General features: G+C 28.9%; 1 long non-coding RNA gene across 2 annotated transcripts; it reads left to right on the top strand.

Moving 5' to 3' along the window:
- Positions 1–13962: 13962 nt before the first annotated feature.
- LOC146882036 (uncharacterized) lies at positions 13963–16756 on the top strand. 2 transcript variants are annotated; one of them, XR_014985322.1, is made up of 4 exons: positions 13963–14547; positions 14653–14766; positions 15601–15649; positions 15771–16756. It is a non-coding gene; the product is annotated as an uncharacterized LOC146882036 (long non-coding RNA). The 2 variants fall into 2 exon arrangements; XR_014985321.1 differs by having other exon boundaries at positions 15601–16756.
- Positions 16757–19039: the final 2283 nt, after the last annotated feature.

Raw genomic sequence — 19039 nt, 5'->3', positions numbered from 1 at the left:
TTTTAGTTATTAAAATATATTCTTTGAAAAATAATCACAGACAACTAATCAATAATAAAATTAACTACACATGTTTTTCGAATGTGTTATGCATACCAATTTTATTAAGTCAATTGATACTTGTTTAGATTTTTTTAAATTTAACTTAATTCGAGTGCTTTTTCTTTAAATCTTTTAGGGTAAACTCAAATAACAATTTGGCATTAAGGTGGAATCATTTGAGTAGTATTTCAATCTGATCATTAGAAAAAATAATTATATATTAAACTTTGCTTATCTTCAAGTTGAATAAGATTAGTATAAGATGTAGTATTAAAATACTAATAAACTATGTTGAATAACAACTTCACATAAAACTCTCGCAACTCCCTCAATAATGAATACAGCACACTTCAAAACTATTTGTTTATTGACTAAATTAATCTAGTATTTGTATTTAAATTTCCTTAATGACATTTAAATAAATTAAATGAATCCAATAATAGTCTTCAATATGAAAAAGTAATGTCATGATTGTTTTCATCTTCTAAAAAACAAAGTGGATAGGACAATGAACCATTATTTTTATTTATGATTTTATTTGAGACAAGGATGAAAATTCTGACGTACAACAATGTAATAAGGACAATTCAGTACTACGATATAAGAAAAAAAATAGTGCATTTCTCTATTTCTCAAACATAAAAAATATATTTTTCTGATATATTCAATACTTTAGAATTGACATTAATAACAATTTAAATATGTTTCCTTCTTCGATCTTTCAAATATATTTTAAAAATAAAATCGTAAAGAAATCTCAATTTTCAAAGCTAGATAATAACTCAACTGTAACATTAACTCTAACAACATTATTTTAATGGATTTGACATCAAAACATATATCTAATTCTAGTTTTGTCTTTCTATTGTTATAAAAATCTTATAAACTTATATGTGTTTATATCTCTCCCATAATTTCTACTTTGTTTTTATTTCCATATGCTTCTTTGTCGTACTGCCAAATACATATAATACACTGTATGATAAAAGTTAATAATTTAATTAATGATTGTTTCTGGGCAAATGACAAAATTATCCTTGTTTAATTAATTTCAACACCTTGAACATTTATTAATCACAGGTTTAAAACTATAAGCTGTGATGAAAAGTATGTTTCTACCTCTTCATTTTTTTAAACTTAAATGGAATATTCCTCGTGTTTGTAAATTGACGAAATCATCTTTTACCTTTTAAGAGAACGTGATTTTTTTTTCTATAAATAAATAAGTAACTAGAAGAAAATTCTAAGATAGTAATTAATAATTAACAAAAGCTAAGAAAGAAGTACTTTATACCAAATTTATAACCAAATTTATAAGAATCTTAACATTTTTAGGAGTAATATTTTATGTCTGACACAATTAAAAGAAAACTAATTCTTAGTTTGAAAACTGAAGAAACTAAAAGTATTATAAGCATATATTTTATTTTCCTTAGCATTGCTTTCTGTGAGAGCTGGATTTTGATTGGTGTCACATTAGTTGGAAAATATATAATAGTTTATGAATGAAGGTTCGAATAAATATCAATCTTTTGAAAGAGAAAAAACAATTAAAAACAAATAAGTACGTTATGCTAAAGTCAAGTTGAGTTGTAACTCATTGATGGAAAGCCAAACAATGTCTTCGTCAGCAATGTCTATTTTTTTCTGATTAAAAAATAAATAAAATACATTTTTTTTTTATCTTGGAAAGAAAAATAATAGTTTAATTGAGCAGAATATAAAGCAAAGATACTTAAGTTACTAACTACCCCACTTTAAATTAAAAAAATAAAGACTAATTTGCTTATTAGGGTTTGGTTGATAAGGCATAACAAACATATTACACTGTCAACGTAATTTCAGGACAACAAAGGTAGGTAGAGATCCAAATATGAGTTTAAGTAAAACATTGCTTAAAATTGAGGAAATTTAATTACATATAAAGAAGAAAAAAAAGACTATACTATTAGTTTTTAAGATTTTAAATTAGAGATATAGTAATATTTGCTTTCTTATATAAATTTGACTCATAATTTTGATTTGTATCTTATTGTTAAATATAATAAACAATTAATAGAACCAAATTTAAAACTACAATAATTTTCTCAAAATGCATTTATCAAATTCTTTAGTGCTTTTAAGGTTTTACACTAAAACACAAAAGAAAATCTTGATCGGGTGTTTCAAAAATCAAATAAAAATGCAAGTTTTGAATGTTTTTTCATTGTTTTTTTTAAGACTAATCAAAATATTATGATTGATCAAACACTATGTTTTTACGGGTCAAAATATATGTTATTAAAGTCTCCAATAAGATCGTACAACTCTAAGTTTCTCTTTGGAATACCTTACTTGGTGCAGTCCATTCCACAGAGAAGTACTTATAAAAGATACTCCGAAATTTAAATGAGTTCGAGGTAGAGAGGGTTCTTGTTGAGGAATAGTAACTTTAAAAATATGCTTCATAAAATGTGCGTATTTATAGTGAAGTTAATGAGTCTTACCTAATTGGGCTTTGGTCTAGTAGTCTTGATTACTCGATAATTGTGGTAATCTTCCTAACATGCAGTTATTCTTCGTTAGGGATAGTTTAAGGTAATCTATCCTTAATTTATTCATCTTGCCCTACTGGGTCAAAGTGTGTGTGGCTTGTGTTGGGTATTAGGCTCCCTTCCTATGTGGAGAAAAGGTCCAAGACTTGAGAAGTCCATGTCTCACTTAACCTGTGGAGAGGGGGCTGCAAAATAAATAGAGAGGCAGAACAATAGAGTCAGAATACACTGAAAACCCTAGCCCATAGAGGGAGAGGTAGAAGGAAAAAATTTGTTCATGTTTTTCACATAACTACCACCGTAAAATCGGCACTACGAATTCGTTCACCGTTGGATTGGACTGAAAATTTTACAGCAGGTTCGGAACACATTGTCTTCATTCTGATCGGTCGGATCGTTGATACGAGGTCTGAGTTGGGAGATATTAATTTCACTGCAGCATTGATTTTATATGTTTTTCCTTCTCTATTTGAAAGTGTTGTTGCTTTGCTATTTGGTTGGGTGTTGGCAATAATTTGTGATGTTGATTGAGACTCTTTTGTACTCTTGTTGATCATAGTGGAGTTATTTTTTTGGTCCGAACGACTTGTGCTTTTTACCTTAATTTTTGAAGGGTTTTCCACGTTAAAAATCTTGGTTTTGTGATTGTGGTGATTTATTATTGTTGGTATTTGATTGTTGCTCCTCATATATTCTTGCAAGTTAGGGAAAATTATATCAGCTACATTCTCTGTATATTGTTTGTGTTGTTGTTTCTCATCAGCTTGAAGCTAGTTTTCGCGTGCTGGACAAGGACGGGTGGTTCTCACTATATTCAACAATTCAAACAAAGTTAATATAATTGGGTTAAAAAGACTATATTCATTCATTTTTTAAATTTATAGACCAAAATATATCGAAATTTTGAATGAAAATTATAATTTTGGATCAAAGTTCAATAACAAAAAACATATTTAACCCAAAAAAATTTCTCAAATAATTGAATTTTTCACGTGCTTTATTTGAACTTCCATCTTGGAATTTGGTTGTGGTTGGAAAGAGAAGAGAACTTACGATGATTCAATGTTGATTCAAAGTCATACATTGTCGTCTATTCCTCCATGCATGATCTTCATTAGTGAATTCTGAATTTGATGATCAAAAGAGTCTCCAATATACAACCTGTCAAAATTCACGTGTCGTTCAATGTGTTGTTGTGCCAACTATATATGCCATGCAAAGCAATTAATTCACGACCACCAAAAAGTACAATTTAATTTAACTATCTGAACCCAAACTTTCCACTTTCTCACCAATCAAAATCTTCAAATATCTCTGACCAAACTATTCATATTTTCGTTTTTAGTTTGCTACCTATTCGGATATTCCAAAAGCAAATGTGAATGTATTAAAAGTTATATACTATTCAATTTGAGTACGCATTTTTCATGTTTTCAACTAACTAACCATGGATCTTGAAAACAATAGTTATTAAATAATAAAAATGTAATCATAATAATAATAAGTTATATTCGTGTCCCTCTTTCTAATTGCCAGATTAAAAAATAATATTTTCAAAGTTGAAGTTACCATTCATTTTTTGATTAACTTAAATTGATGTGTTTACTATGGTGTGGAGATAAAAATAAAATAAAAGGAAAGTACATAACTATTTTATCAATCGTTCTTTTAATACATTTTTAATTTATACCTTGATTTTTTAAAATAAAACGAATATTATAATTACGTTAAAATTTCATTAAAAAAATTTATTAATAACATATTTTTAATAAAACAAAAATCCTATCTACTAGCATTTTTTTATTATTAGTGTTTTATGTAAAGCAAGGTGTGAAATATATTAATATATGTCTAATAATTTTTTCATTTGCCTTCAATTTTTATATATTTAAATTCATTATTTTTGTTTTCGTTCTTATGAAAAATTAAATATTTTTAGGTCAATTTTATAATGAAATAATTAATCTCTCGGTGAATGGTGTTCCAATATTTAAATTAGTAAGTGAACAAGAGAATATTGAACGAGAAAGTAAATATTGTTGGAAAATTAAAGTGTAAATTTAAATATCACATCGAGTAAAAATGAGAAAGCTAAATATACTTAAGAAGGAAAATCTATAAACCTATTTTTTTAAGGTTTTTGGTTACAGGCAGCTGCGAAACTTTATTGGGGCAAAATGATTATGGGAGAAAAATGATTGTATCATGTGTTTTTTCATAACTATCTTTTAATTGGAACTTGATAGTCTTTGATTTTTTCTTTTAGTGACTCTTAATTTTTTATTTTTTAATCTTAAACTTAAAAGAAAAATAGATATATTAATGAAGAATAAAAGAATAGATTTATTTTTTAGAAGTGATAAAAAGAAAGTTATCCGTGACAATGAAAATAATACAAATTCAATATCTTATCTTTATGTATCCAGAATCATGATACAAATGATCATATTGTTCAAGTAGAGGAACATGTTTTATATTAATTCTTTGGAACATGTTTATATTTACATTGAAAGGAAATAGAAAAAAAATTTAGGTTTGATTCAATTATTGATGAGTTCAAAGATCTGAAAAAACGAAGGACAATCATTTGTATATGTGTGATTTCTTTCGTAGTTACAATTACACTAAATTATTTATTCATTTTTATTTTCACTTTTATTGTGTTAGTGACAATAATTAAATATATAAATATATAAATTTTGAATATATTATTTTGGTTCGTCAAAAATTATTGGTCAAGATCCGCCATTAGTTAGAGGTAGTTTCAATTCCGAAATCAGCCCGATTGTGGGTGACACGATATGCTCAACGAATATATATACAATTGAAAATTAAAAATAAATTTTAAATTATATATTCTGAAAGTAAACAAGAGAAGATTAAATAACTTCTAAATTGTATATTTGGAAAGTCATTTTGACTATTAGATTATACAATTGAAAAGTTATTTTCAGTTTTTAAATTGTATAATTTACAAGTCTTTATTTTTTTAAATAAATTTTAAATTATTCAATGTTGAAGCTACTTTTTAATTTTCACATTGTACAGTCTAAAAGAGCAAAGAAAGATTTTTTTATTTATATGGAGGTACGAAAAGAAATTCATGGAGATGCAGGAAAAGAAAACATAAATGTCTTTGTGAAACTCCGTTTATACTAAAAGCCCAGTAGCCCACACCATAGATTGAGACTTAGACTGAGAACGGGGCCTCAGTAATCAAATCCTCATTTGGCTGCATGTAAATACATACTTTTATTCAACTTAAAATTATTTTATGTATAATTTAAAATAAATAAATTATATAAATAATTTTTATAAATTACTAATGATAATTTTAATTTATTAATAATTTTATTTTAATTTCTTTCCTTTTTGTCTCAAGAATATTTATAGAGAAGTTTGTCTAATTTATTGTGTTAAATGGCTTTTAATTTTTAATTTTATTTAAAATAAGATATTATCTTTAGGTAAAGACAATTTTTTTAAAAGAAAAAAATTCGGTTGGGGAACACAGAGCCATAATATAAAATAATACTCGAGTTTATTGAAATAATTTAAGAACATAAAATAGAAAATATCTTTACATGGAAAATATTTAATATTTTTAAGATTTAAAATTACAAAATGAAATTACCTATTTTATATTTAACCATATTATTTTCACGTGTTTCACTAATTGTATTTAAAATATCAAATGAAAATAAATTATGTTAATAGGTTAAGTAAAGAAAAAATTTCTTTTAGATAAATGAAAAATAGATAGAAAAAAAAGTATTATGTCCTAGCAAAGACCGTAACTCTTAGAGTAAATTATGACAAACATCGAGTGTAATTCAATATCCAATTCACTTTCTTAAAATTTATATAACAAATAAGTTTTGACACCTGCACTTGAAATAAAAAGCATCCTGAAATTTAAGAAAGACAAGAAAAACAAAAGGAATATAAAAAAGAAAAAACAACAAAAAAGATTAAATTTTTTGATGTGCCTCAAAATTTAGGTTGTCAAAGTCATATACAGTGGTTGTAAGTTCAATTCCTGGATGTTAATGTATAACTTTTAATTCTCAATTTAATATAACATTAATCTTAATTTTATGGTTATAATCTACAATAATATATAATCCTTAAAATAATTATAATAACAACATATACTTAGAAGAAAAGCTATTTGAAAAAGACTCGTCAAGAAAAGAAAAAAAAACATTAATATCCCTACATTAAACATCTATGGAAAAATATATTCTATTAACAAATAAAAAGGATAAAAGTAGGTATCTATGCATGACAAAAATAATAGAAAACGATTTTACATATGTTTTTACACTTCTAAGTAAAAATAATTATTTAGTGTATTATTTTTAATCTTATTTGTTCTTAATAATGGTTAGGAAAGGGTAATGAATGATGAAGTGTAGTAAGATTGAAATCATACATACCTCAGTTTGGAGAATGAAAAGTGAGGCTAACTCCATTAGAACTCTCTAATATTTTAGAAATAATACACTTTAGATATTGAGAGAATATTTTATTAATCACTTTCATTTTACCATTTGTTTAAGGGTACGGGAAAGACTCAAATTTTACTCATGGAACCTTTGTCAATTATCAACAAAGTCTTTTCTCTTGTCCTTCAAGAAGAATGATAATTGACTGTTGGAAATAACAATATCGAAGGAAAGTAAGGTGGTTGGAAACAATCACAATAAGGGTCTTGGAAATCTCAAGGTAGAGGAACCAATTGGTGTGGACAAGGAACAACTAGAGGAAGAAATCCAAATCAAGGCAATCAATGTTCATATTGTCACAAGATGAACTATGCTATTGATGAATGCTATTCTAAACACGGATATCCCTCGTGGTATAAGCATAAAGGAGATTCTAATAATCAAGAAAGAAGAAATCAACAAGTGTGCAATCTCAACACAAGGGAAGATTCTTTACAAACTACTCAACAAGTTGCTAAACAAGAAACAATTTCTTTTACACCTGAGCAAATGCAAAATTTGTTAAAGATTTTAGAAAGCATGGATAATTCTCCTTACAAGATTAACCATGTCCAAAGAAATCCTAAAGCTATGTCTAAATCTGATATTCAACAAGGTAATATTTCTTGGATAAATGATATAGGGTGATGGATCCTTGACCACACATGATGCCACAAAAGCTCTCCCTAGAAAAGTTACAAGAAGCGTGACTAGAGGGGAGGCTTCTAATCCTTCTACTTTATCTTTGTTTAGCATTTCATTGTGTTGAGTTCCCTAACTTGACTTGGTTGACTTGACTTTAGTTGACCTTTGATTAGGGTTGACTAGTTGACTAGAGTTGACTTGTATTCTTTGCTTGTTTTATAGGTTGAGATTAATTAAAAGAGGATGAACACTAATTGGAATGGACTAGAGTATTCCTATGTGGCATGGTTTAGGTGGTGCATATGAGGTGGAAGAGAGAGGAAAGCATAAAGCAAAAAACATAAAGCAACATGTACTACCACGGTACATGTAGCTTGGTCATCCAAAAGCATGAAGGAGGAGGCAGAATCAACATGTCATCTTACACCAAAATGTGTCTCATTCTTAACCTAAATTCTAGAAGTTAGGGTTTCTTATTTGTTGACATGTCCATGTACACTTTTACTTTTGCATAGAGGCCATCAAAACTCATTTATATAAGGGGTGTTCTTTGTATTGTAAAATGGTTGATCAATTAAAGTTTGTTATACACATTGTGTAAACCGTTTGATGTGTGTTTTCCTCCATTGGAGAGAAGCTCCTCCTTGCCTTATCTTGAACAAGCTCAATGGTCGGCTTCACCACTCATCTTAAAGGTTGGATAGCCTTTTGGCCCCCCTTCAAGTGGTGGGCTCCCTTGCTTCCATTTCCATTTCATATCTTCCATTTATTTACTTATTTCTTCTCTATTTTTATTTGGAATTTATGTTCTTGTTTTGTTTTCTTGTTAAAATCCATCCCTTCCTTCTCTAGAACGTCTTGAAGTGAACCTTAACATCTAGATAACTTGCTCTCTTAATGTCTAGTAAGAATCTTCATTGGGTTTTCTTAATGAACTCAATACCATATTTTCAAAATATAAAAAGAACCTACATTATCCTACATCAGAGGGGCTATTGACCAAGTCACTTATGTAACATCCATACTTTTAATAAACTGTATTATTTATTTTAAATAAAATATTTAGAAAATCTTCTACTTTTACTAATGTTTCGTATTTTATTATGATGTAGTTTAAACATTAAAATATATTTTATCAAGATGTAGTTTTTACTTATTGAAAATAACAATAATAAGAAGAAAATAAAACTAATAAAATATGTATATATATATATATATATATATTAAAAAAAAAATTAGTTAAAAATATATAAATTAAAATATTATTAAATATGTGTGTATTAAAAAAAATCTTCTAAAGAGATAACAAGATAAGGAGAGAAGATAAGAAGAAGAAAAAATAGAAAAGAAAAAAAAAGGAAAAGAAAAAAAGAAGAAGAAGATAAGATAAAGAGATAAACATTATCTTTTCATTAATGTAGGTAATGATGATTTTGAAAAAAAAAAGAGCACATGCATGGCTTTTTTATATATATATATATATATATATATATATATATATATATATATATATATATATATATATATATATATATATATATATATATATATATATATATATATATATATGAGGGAAGAAGTTGTTATGTGAGAAAGAAAGAAAGAAAGAAAGGAGGGAGAGAGAAAGAAAGAAGAGAGAGAAAGAGAGAGAAAGTTTAGAACAAAGATTCAAAGACATCCTAAACCTTTACAAATATTTTTAGTGTGCCTTCAATCAATAAGGTAAGGGGGAAGTGATGTTAAGCTCTTTTTATATTAATCTTGATAAACTCATGAGTATTATATTAATCTCTTATTTATTTTGAATCATATATTATTTTATTTACTTTCATTTAACTTATTTTCATTTACTATTCTCTTATATTTATTTAATTTATCTTCAGTTATATACTAATTTTTTATTTATTTATTTAATTTAATTTATCTCTAGTTATGCACTATATCCTATTTATTTATTTTATTTAATTTATCTCCAGTTATGCACTGGTCTTATTTATTTATTTTAGTTAATTTATCTCCAATTATGTACTGGTCCTGTTTAGTCCTGTTTATTTATTTTATCTCCAATTATGCATTGATTCTGTTTATTTATTTTATTTAAATTATCTTCAGTTATGCATTGGTCTTGTTTATTTATTTTATTTAATCTTCAGTTATGTACTAGTCCTGTTTATTTATTTCATTTTATTTATCTTCAGTTACGTACTGGTGCTGTTTATTTATTTCATTTAATATATCTCTAATTACGCACGGGTCCTGTTTAATTTATATTTTTGTTATTATATTTATTTATAACGCTCTAATCCTTATCTAGTTATCTATTTAAAGTTCTTGCTTTGATTCTTATTTTATTAATATTTTATAATAAAAATAAAGTAAAAGTAATATTATTTTATTCAGTGAGCTTGGATAAAAGAAAATTACATGTACATTTTATTGTTATTTTATATTTTTTGTGTATAGTTTATACAATGACATGATTGATAGTCATCACATTTTATGACCTTTGAAAATATCCAAGTGTATGTCAATTAAGTAAGAGTTAAGTCTAGTTTCAATAAGTTGAGATTAAACTAGTGTTAGAGTGTTTGTATTTGGGAAGTCACAGTTTGTTACATTGCGAGATGAAAGACAAGGACCATGGTGGGGTCTAAGGAAGTTTTACCAAGTAGGTGAATATCTAGATAGTTCAGAATAGTGCGCTAGACTAGGATATTCATAGGCCAAACTTGGGACTATCCGATACCTGCTCGGCATCGCCAAGGTTAAGTAGTGAGTATATATCTCTTTTATGGGCCTATAAATGGCTAATATTCTCGAGAAAGAAATAATTATGATTGTACCAATGTTTTATGAGAAATACTCAACTACCTAATCACTTCCTAAAGTAACTTTTGATGTTCATAATGGATCATCAGATTTGGAATATGGATCCATATATCTGGTAAAACAAGATCAAGTTTTTTGGTTGTAGGTCTAATTTTAGGCCCAATGTCTGTATTGTTTGTTGAGTTTATTAAGATTGATATTTAAGGCTTATAAAGACCTCACTCCTTTCATATTTTTTCTTTCATATGTACCTGTTGCATGAGTAGAAGGGGAACCTGCTCAGTGAGAGTTGTTCAGAATATTATTGGTGGATCTTCTGAAGATTTATTCGGGGATAAATTATATTAATATCTTGATGAGATATTAAAAATATAGATAATCTTCTATTCTGATGTAGGACTCTTAATATTATACAAATATATATTTTTGTAATATTTCATGAATAATTACAAAGATGTAAATTATATATATATATATATATATATATATATATATATATATATATATATATATATATATATATATGAATATGAAGCTATGTTATTGTTGGTATCCTCTCAAGCAAAATCTTATTGTAAAAAAAAAGTAATTCCATTTTTTTGTCAAATAATAATTATTTAATATAGTAGTAGGAGCGTCACAACTTAGACTAAAGAAAATTATGTTACTTTTTACAAGATAAAACATGTGTGTGTTAAACTACCTAATAATACTTTTGTCACTATATATTATGCTGGAACAATTGAATTTTCAAAAGATTTAATTATTTTTAATGTTATTTACATTCTCGATTTTTCTTTAAATCTTATTTTTGTGCAAAATTTGATTAAGGATTTAAACTGCCAACTAATTTTCTTTTCTGAGTTTTGTCAAACAGTACTTAATTGAGGATGATTGGGCAAGCTAGCATGAAAAAAAGATTGTATTACTTGGATGATTTCACTTATATTCCTGATAATAATTTTTCTTTTATTAATTATGTCCTAAGCTCTAAAGAATTTGACAATAATCAATGACATCATAGATTAGGTCACTCGACAAATAAAATAGTTGAACAAATTTGTAAAATTTGTCCTTATGTTCAGGCTAGCTGTAAAAATGTTTGTGATATATGTCATTATTCCAAACAACATAAACTCTCATTTCAGAATAATACTAATCGATCATCTAAATTTTTTGATCTTCTACATGTTGACATTTAGGGTCCTATTGTTATACCTTATATATATGGGCATAAATATTTCTTGAGTATACTTGATGATTATAGTAGACACACATGAATTTCTTATGCATGCCAAAAGTGAAAACAAAAATTTATCGTTGAAATTCATTATTTATGCTAAAAATCAATTTGGTCAAAATATAAAAACTCTTAGATTTGATAATTGCCAAGAATTTCAATACGATAATTTATACAATAATGTTGGTGTCATATAACAAAAGGGCTGTGTTGAAACTCCCCAACAAAATTCTATTGTTGAGCCCAAACATCAACACATTTTAAATATTGCTCGAAGTCTTATATTTTAGTCTAACATACCTAAATCCTATTGGTCCTAGACTGTTATTCATTTAATTAATAGATTATCCACTGTTGTTCACCTTGGAAAGTCTCCTATAAGTTCTTTTACAAAAAACCTCCTACATATCTTGATCTAAAAGTATTTGGATTTTTATGTTTTGCCTCTATCCTTAAAAATAATAGGAACAAATTTGACCCAAGATCCAAAAAAGTGTATTTTTCTTGGATACAAAACCGGTATAAAAGGATATACTCTTCTTGACATTAAAACCAACGAAATTTTCATTGTCATTTTTTATGAAAACATTTTTCCTTACAAAGATGTTATTACTCAAAATATTTTTGACACTACTGATCAAAATTATTTTAGTTTTCCTTTTGGATATTTTGAGTAAATTCACAACAAAAATGAAATCGATAATAGTGATGATAATAATATTATTGAATCCTCTACAAATGAAAACTTGGATATTATGGCCACTAATCATGACAACAATGAAGAAGAAGATATTGAAACTGCTACCCTAGAAAATACCCAGGAAGATTATCAAAATCAAAGGCGTTCTAGTAGATTTAGAAGAACATCAAAATATTCGAAAGATTATTTTCACCAGGTCAAGTATTCTTATATTTTGTAAAGATAATTTTATTATGAATAGGAATATTTTAAAAACACCTTATCCCATTTCTTTTATTCTATATGATTCTCTATTTGAGAAACATTTACATTTTACCCTTACTATATCCATTACAAATGAGCCTCAAACTTATAGTGAAGCTCGTCAAAAATATGTATTGGTTGAAGCTATGGACAAAGAAATTAAAGCTCTCGAGGACAATAACACTTGGTATTTGACAGATTTACCAAATGGAAAATACCCATTGGATGTAAATGGGTATATAAAGTCAAACACAAATAAGAGGGAAGTATAGCAAGATATAAAGCGTGTTTGGTAGCAAAAGGATACACATAACAAGAGGGAATTTATTATCTTTATAGTTTCTCTCCTATGGCAAAATTAACTAACATGAGGATTTTGTTATCTCTTGCAACCATAAAAAACTGGTACTTACATCCACTGAACATGGATAATGCTTTCCTACATAGTGCATTGGAGTGGGAAATCCATGTAAAGAAAGCTAACTAATTTTTTTTTTTATCTTTGAGTATGTTTTGTTTGGTGATTTTATGGGGTTTATAAAAGAAAAAAAAATAATTATTGTTTGGACTATAATGGATAAGCAGTAGCATCGAGGTATACAAAATTATACATGTGATTTAAACCGATATGGTTTTTGTTTCTGATTGTTTATCCTAAAGGTGTAATGGCAATTATATTATAATAAACAAGTTTGGGAATTTTTGGGTATGGGTGTTGCGGAAGTGAATTGAAGCAATTCAAGCTTGGTGATTGTTTTGGTTTAGGGCTAGATGAAGAGTATAACCGGAGGTTTTTTATATGTATTGGACTTAAACCTATTTGAATTGTTTTCTAAAACTATTGAAAAGTTGCGAGATTGGTGGTTGATTATAAATGGTTGTTTTATCATATGAAATTGGTGTGATTCTATTAGCACAAATGTTTTGTTTTTTTCGTTTTGGTTCTGATATGCGGCATAACCAAATTTTATGTGAGAAAGAAAGTGGATATTGTATTTGTTATATTTTTATATTTTATAAATTTATAAAACACATATACAAAGTGTGATGGATATATCACCACAAAAAATCTTAATTTTACTGGGGGTCTTTTAAGAGAGGTTATAATAATCTCTGGGAAAAAAAAATTGTGTCAGGGGTTTTGTAAGCCCCAGGTAATTATCTGGTTTTTTTATTAAACCCCAGTTAAAATGCGTAGAATTTTGATTTTTCGCTTATCCCTTTCATCTTTTCAGACTTTTTACCTTTATTCATATTTTTCCTTACCTCTCTTCTCTTCGAATAGGTTTCATCTTCTCCGTGATCATTCACGATTCTTCTTCCATTTTCTCCGACCACTATTTTCATTCCTAAATCCTTCTTTCTCCATTTTTCTCCTAGCCCTAGTCTCACTATCTATTCACGAGCTTCATCGTCGCCGCTGACTTTGCCCTTGTCCATGTTCGTTATTCGCATCAACCATTGGTAATTCCTCCTCTACGAGCACCTCCTTGTTGTGCCTCACCATGAGTTCGAACTATTGAGTGTCTGCCCTCGTTTAGGTCTTCTTTCGTCTTCGGACGCTCACGTACTCCAAGTCTTCAATCTCGTTCTCTCATCGTTGGGATTTAACTTTGTGATTTTTTTTATTGAACATTTGCTTAGATTTAGGAAATAATAATTGTGATCGTTTTCGTAAGTACATAGCAGGATGGAGCAAATTTTGTGAACTCTAGATACACCAAGGGCGATGAATTTGGAGCTGAGATTATTGGCACTTTTGTTCTTGTCTGCATCGTTTTCTCTGCAACTGATGCTAAGAGAAACGCCAAAGACTCTCACGTTCCTGTATGTGTGCTCTTTACACTGCATTCATTCAATTAACTTGGTTTGTAAATGGGTGTGTTCCAAATTTGGCACCAATGTGGCTAATTTATGGTGATATAATTGCAGATTTTGGCTCCACTTCCCATTGGATTTGTTGTGTTCTTGGTCCACTTGGCCACCATTCCCATCACAGGAACTAACATTAACCCTACTAGGAGTCTTGGAGCAGCCATTGACCAAGTATGTTCCTTTCTTACATAATTCATTTCACACAATTCAAGGATTCATTTAACATCAAGCACGCCAAATTAAACCAGCGCATTTGACTCCAAATATAATAATATTTTACATATACTAAACAATTTTTTAATCAGTGCATTAGTGTAAAACTACGCAAAAGTGTGTATTTCACTCCTAATTGAAGTGTTGTTGTGTGCTGAATTTGACTCATCCATTAGTTTATTGAATTATGGACCAAAACTGGAACTTACACGGTGGCTCTATGTGAATGATAGAATTGGGGTGTCCATATCTGTAATAAAATAGTAAAATAATGCAAAGATGAAAAGAGTTGGAATCAACCAAATCACGAGATGAACAATAATAAGCCGTCTGGTAGTGAAGATCACTATTGAGATCATTTTCCTCTGCTGTTTAAGACATGTAGGGTCCATAAACACCATCGCTCTAGTGTCCTCCGTCTGTTTCCTTTCAACCATTGATAAATACCTCTCTTAGTTCAATCATTCATTCCTTCATTCATATACATTTCTGTCACTTTCTTTCTTCTCATAACTTACTTTCCACTCACTTCCTACCTCATCTTTTGCCTACCTATTATCTGCCTTGTAATGGATTGTCATCTCTTTGATCAAGATAAGGTAAAATTCATTGCCTAACTTGCACAAACATTCTTGCATGTGAACAATGTGAATCAATCACAATTGTTTGCTTACATTTGTCTCAACCAAATTCAGTTTCACTCACATATTCTATTTGTTGTCTTCGTGCATTAAGAACTTTACTGCTTCATATGTAGTTGGTTCATTTGAATCTTAAGTAAATTTATTACAGTTGAATCTTGGTTGTATGGAAGCATGCCACTGAATGTCTTCCACCATTGGTAATACCATTATCCCTTTGGTTTAACTTTTATTGATCTTATTTTGGTTCCATCACCAATTCTCGGTTGCCTTGTGATGTTTACAAAGGCTATGTTCTAACTATTTTTTTTTTCATCTCAGGACATGTCGAAATTAACACCAACTCAAGAATTAGTTGCTAAGGATCTTCGTGTATAAATTATTATCTTTTTTCTTAGTTTCCTTCGAATTCCAAAGACAAATCTTCGATATGGAAAATAAATGTTGGGGTATGCATAAAAAAGGTTACTTTTTTTGTTTTCCCAATGTGCATATCCACGACACGACCATGACCCACGAGTTGGTTGTGGAATTAAAAGCTTTTTGGTTTGATTTGTTCTTTTTTCAGTTTAGTGGGAATCGGAAGTTCTTAGCAGGAAAGATATTTCTTTTCTCCTCCTACATTATACCATAAAAGTAAGAACAAAGATATTAAAAAGTTTGTTTTAATCAGCGTTTTAGTTTTAATATTTGCGAGTTTAATTCAATCTCATTCTTTAATTTCTATTCTTTAATTTAGTTTCTATTTTGTTATTAAATGTTGTCTATTATGTTAAACTAGTATTATTATAAGTTTTGACATTTTTTATGATTTTTTTTAATTTCTTTTCTCTTAGTCTTTTTAATTTCTTTTTGGGAATATTTTTTATACTTGAGCCTGAAAATTAGTAAGATTCTAATTAACTTGTTATAGGAGATCTTGTTAAGCATTACCAAATTGATTGTCAATGACGACCACTTGTTTCTTTTCTCTCAATTTGCAGATTAAAGAGTTGTTGTTTATTGTCCAGTTTGGTGTACACATAAAAGTAGGTTGCAATATTCTATTATGATCTTTGTAAGAAAAAAAATGTACAAGCACATTTTTTACAAGTTTTAGATTTTTACAAACTTTGAAGAAACTCTCACAAGCTTAACTGGGTCAACTTGGCTAAGGAACATGTTGAAGAAAGGGATTTTGTGGATGATAACAATGTAATTACAAGTAGTGAGTGATTGAGTGATTCAATTGTTTTAGAATATGGTATAAGGAAAATATCGCTTGTATTTTAAACACTTGTGATATGTGTGGTCACTGTATCTTTACATTTTTTTTTGTAGCTATGATCTTTGATCATGAAACTTATTAGTGTAGCTATGGAAAAAATAAGGTAATAGAATTATTATAATTGTGATCCTGATTTGGTTGATTCATCTGCCACACAACACAGATATCTGAAATATATTTAAATAAATAAAAGAAAATTGAGCGAGCATTTAAGGAGCAAAGAGTAAAAGAGTGAGTGAGAGAAAAGAGAGAAGATAGGAAGGAAGAAAGGCAAATTAAGAACTACGTATAGATTGAAATTCCTAAAATAACAAATTGTAGTACTCATTAGAATAAAAATGAAACAGACTCTGGTACAACAATGCCATAATAAGCACTGGTAACAACACATGTTTTGAAACGCTGGTGTTAACGGGGGTTTCTAAAACCCAACAGTACTCGGGGTTTAAAACTGCAGGGAGTTATGGGCTTTAAAACCCTAGGCAGTACCACGGGTTTTTCTAAACCCCCAGTAAGTTGTGCGAGTTCTAGGGGTTACTAGAAATCCCCGATAATCTGTTAGCCACATTGGTTGTTTTAGGGGAATTTTAAACCCCTGATAAAGCCATTAGTGGGGGTTAAAATTTTCAGAAACACAAAAAATAACTCTTACTAAAAATCATTATTTTTGTAGTATATATATATATATATATATATATATATATATATATATATATATAATATAATTATAATATTATATAAAAGGGTTAGATTTAAGTTTTAAGATAGGATAGCAATGTGGTATATTTTATATTAACCATAAGTGAAAACATAAGAAATACAAGGTGCAATTATTTAAATCTAATTTCCTTCTTAATGTTATATCAAGATAATATAATATTTTATTTTGTATAGGAATTTGGGAGTTTTAGAATACCTTATTCGAAATCTTTAGATTGGTACCCTCCGTATAATAACGATAAGTGTACCGGTCGCAGTAGCAAGTAATAAATATCGTTCTCTCCACATGAACTTGTGCAACATATGAAAACTCTCACAATTCACAACTCAAATAGATAACAAAGCTCATAAAAACACAAAGAAACTATTTTTAGTATTTTATCAAACAGTTGGTGTGTAACATAAATTTAACATAGATTATATATAATTGTCAAGACTAGATTTCATTCACTTTATTCTCATGCATTCACAAATATCTCAATTCCAATTTCATGCCAAAATCAACTCACAAAAATACTCAAATCCTATTCCTAGCAACTTTGAGCTTATGATAACTCATCAAGTGCTAATTCCTTGAATCCTCAACAAGTCAAATCATGCATTAAGTTCAAGAGTCTTAAGATTACTAATAAATCATGTTCTATCCCTAGATACACGCTCCATTAGGCATTCAATTTCAGTTCTAGGTTCAAAAGAAATTTTCCAACACCTCAAGAACCACAAATCATGCATGGATGGCCAAACCAAAGCAAACATTAAGCATGAAAATCAAATGCTAACATAGAAAGGGAAAAGCATATGGATTAACATCACAAAATACACAAGAATTTAGTTTATTACATCTAATCTCAACAAATAGGTTTAGCTCTCCATGGTGGAGAACCTAGGTTTTACAAATTAGAGAGATAGGGAAGAGATGGAAATCAAAGAGAAGATGCAAGCCCTCTCCCAAGGTTCTTAGCAGCTGCTCCATGCTTCAATTGTGCCTCCCCTTCGCATCAACACCTCCAATTCGTAACCATCTTGCTCTCCAACCACAAAAGGGGTAAAACCACCATGAATGAAGGAGAAGACCCAAGGAGAAGTGGGAGAGCTTCCAACACCCCTAGCAACTCCTAAGAGGCTCTCCAAGCACCAAAAAGTGTTTCTCTATTGTGCAAAATGAGGAATGGTCCAAACCCTTGCGGGAAACAAGATTAAAAACCCATTTTTTGACATGTCAGCGAGCCACCGCTTAGCCTTGTCTCAGCAGCGCTCAATGCCAAATTTTGCGAACTGAATTGCACTTAACCCCACTTTCCACCGCTCAACCTTGTGGCGCTCAGCCCTAGTTCGCCACCGCTCAGCCTTGGGTAATTTGACAACATTATGTATTTGAAGCACTGGACATGATTCCAGTGGCGCCCAACGTGGGTATTTGCTTTAAAATCAATCTTTTCTTGTCCAATCATGCTCCCTTGAGTTCTTGCTTGTTTTCTTCCACCACAAATGCTTCCTATTAACTTATTTAACACACTTAAAAGAGAGATTAGAGGCAAAACAAGCATAAAACAACTAAAACAAAAAATAATACAATATATTAGTACCCTCCGTACAATAAACA

This window comes from Vigna unguiculata, chromosome 10, assembly GCF_037176805.1.
Source record: "Vigna unguiculata cultivar grain cowpea cultivar isolate G323 ecotype 2 chromosome 10, ASM3717680v1, whole genome shotgun sequence".
Classification (NCBI taxonomy): Eukaryota; Viridiplantae; Streptophyta; class Magnoliopsida; order Fabales; family Fabaceae; genus Vigna; species Vigna unguiculata.
Note: the sequence above shows the minus strand (reverse complement) of the source record. Positions and strands in the feature narration are given on the sequence as shown.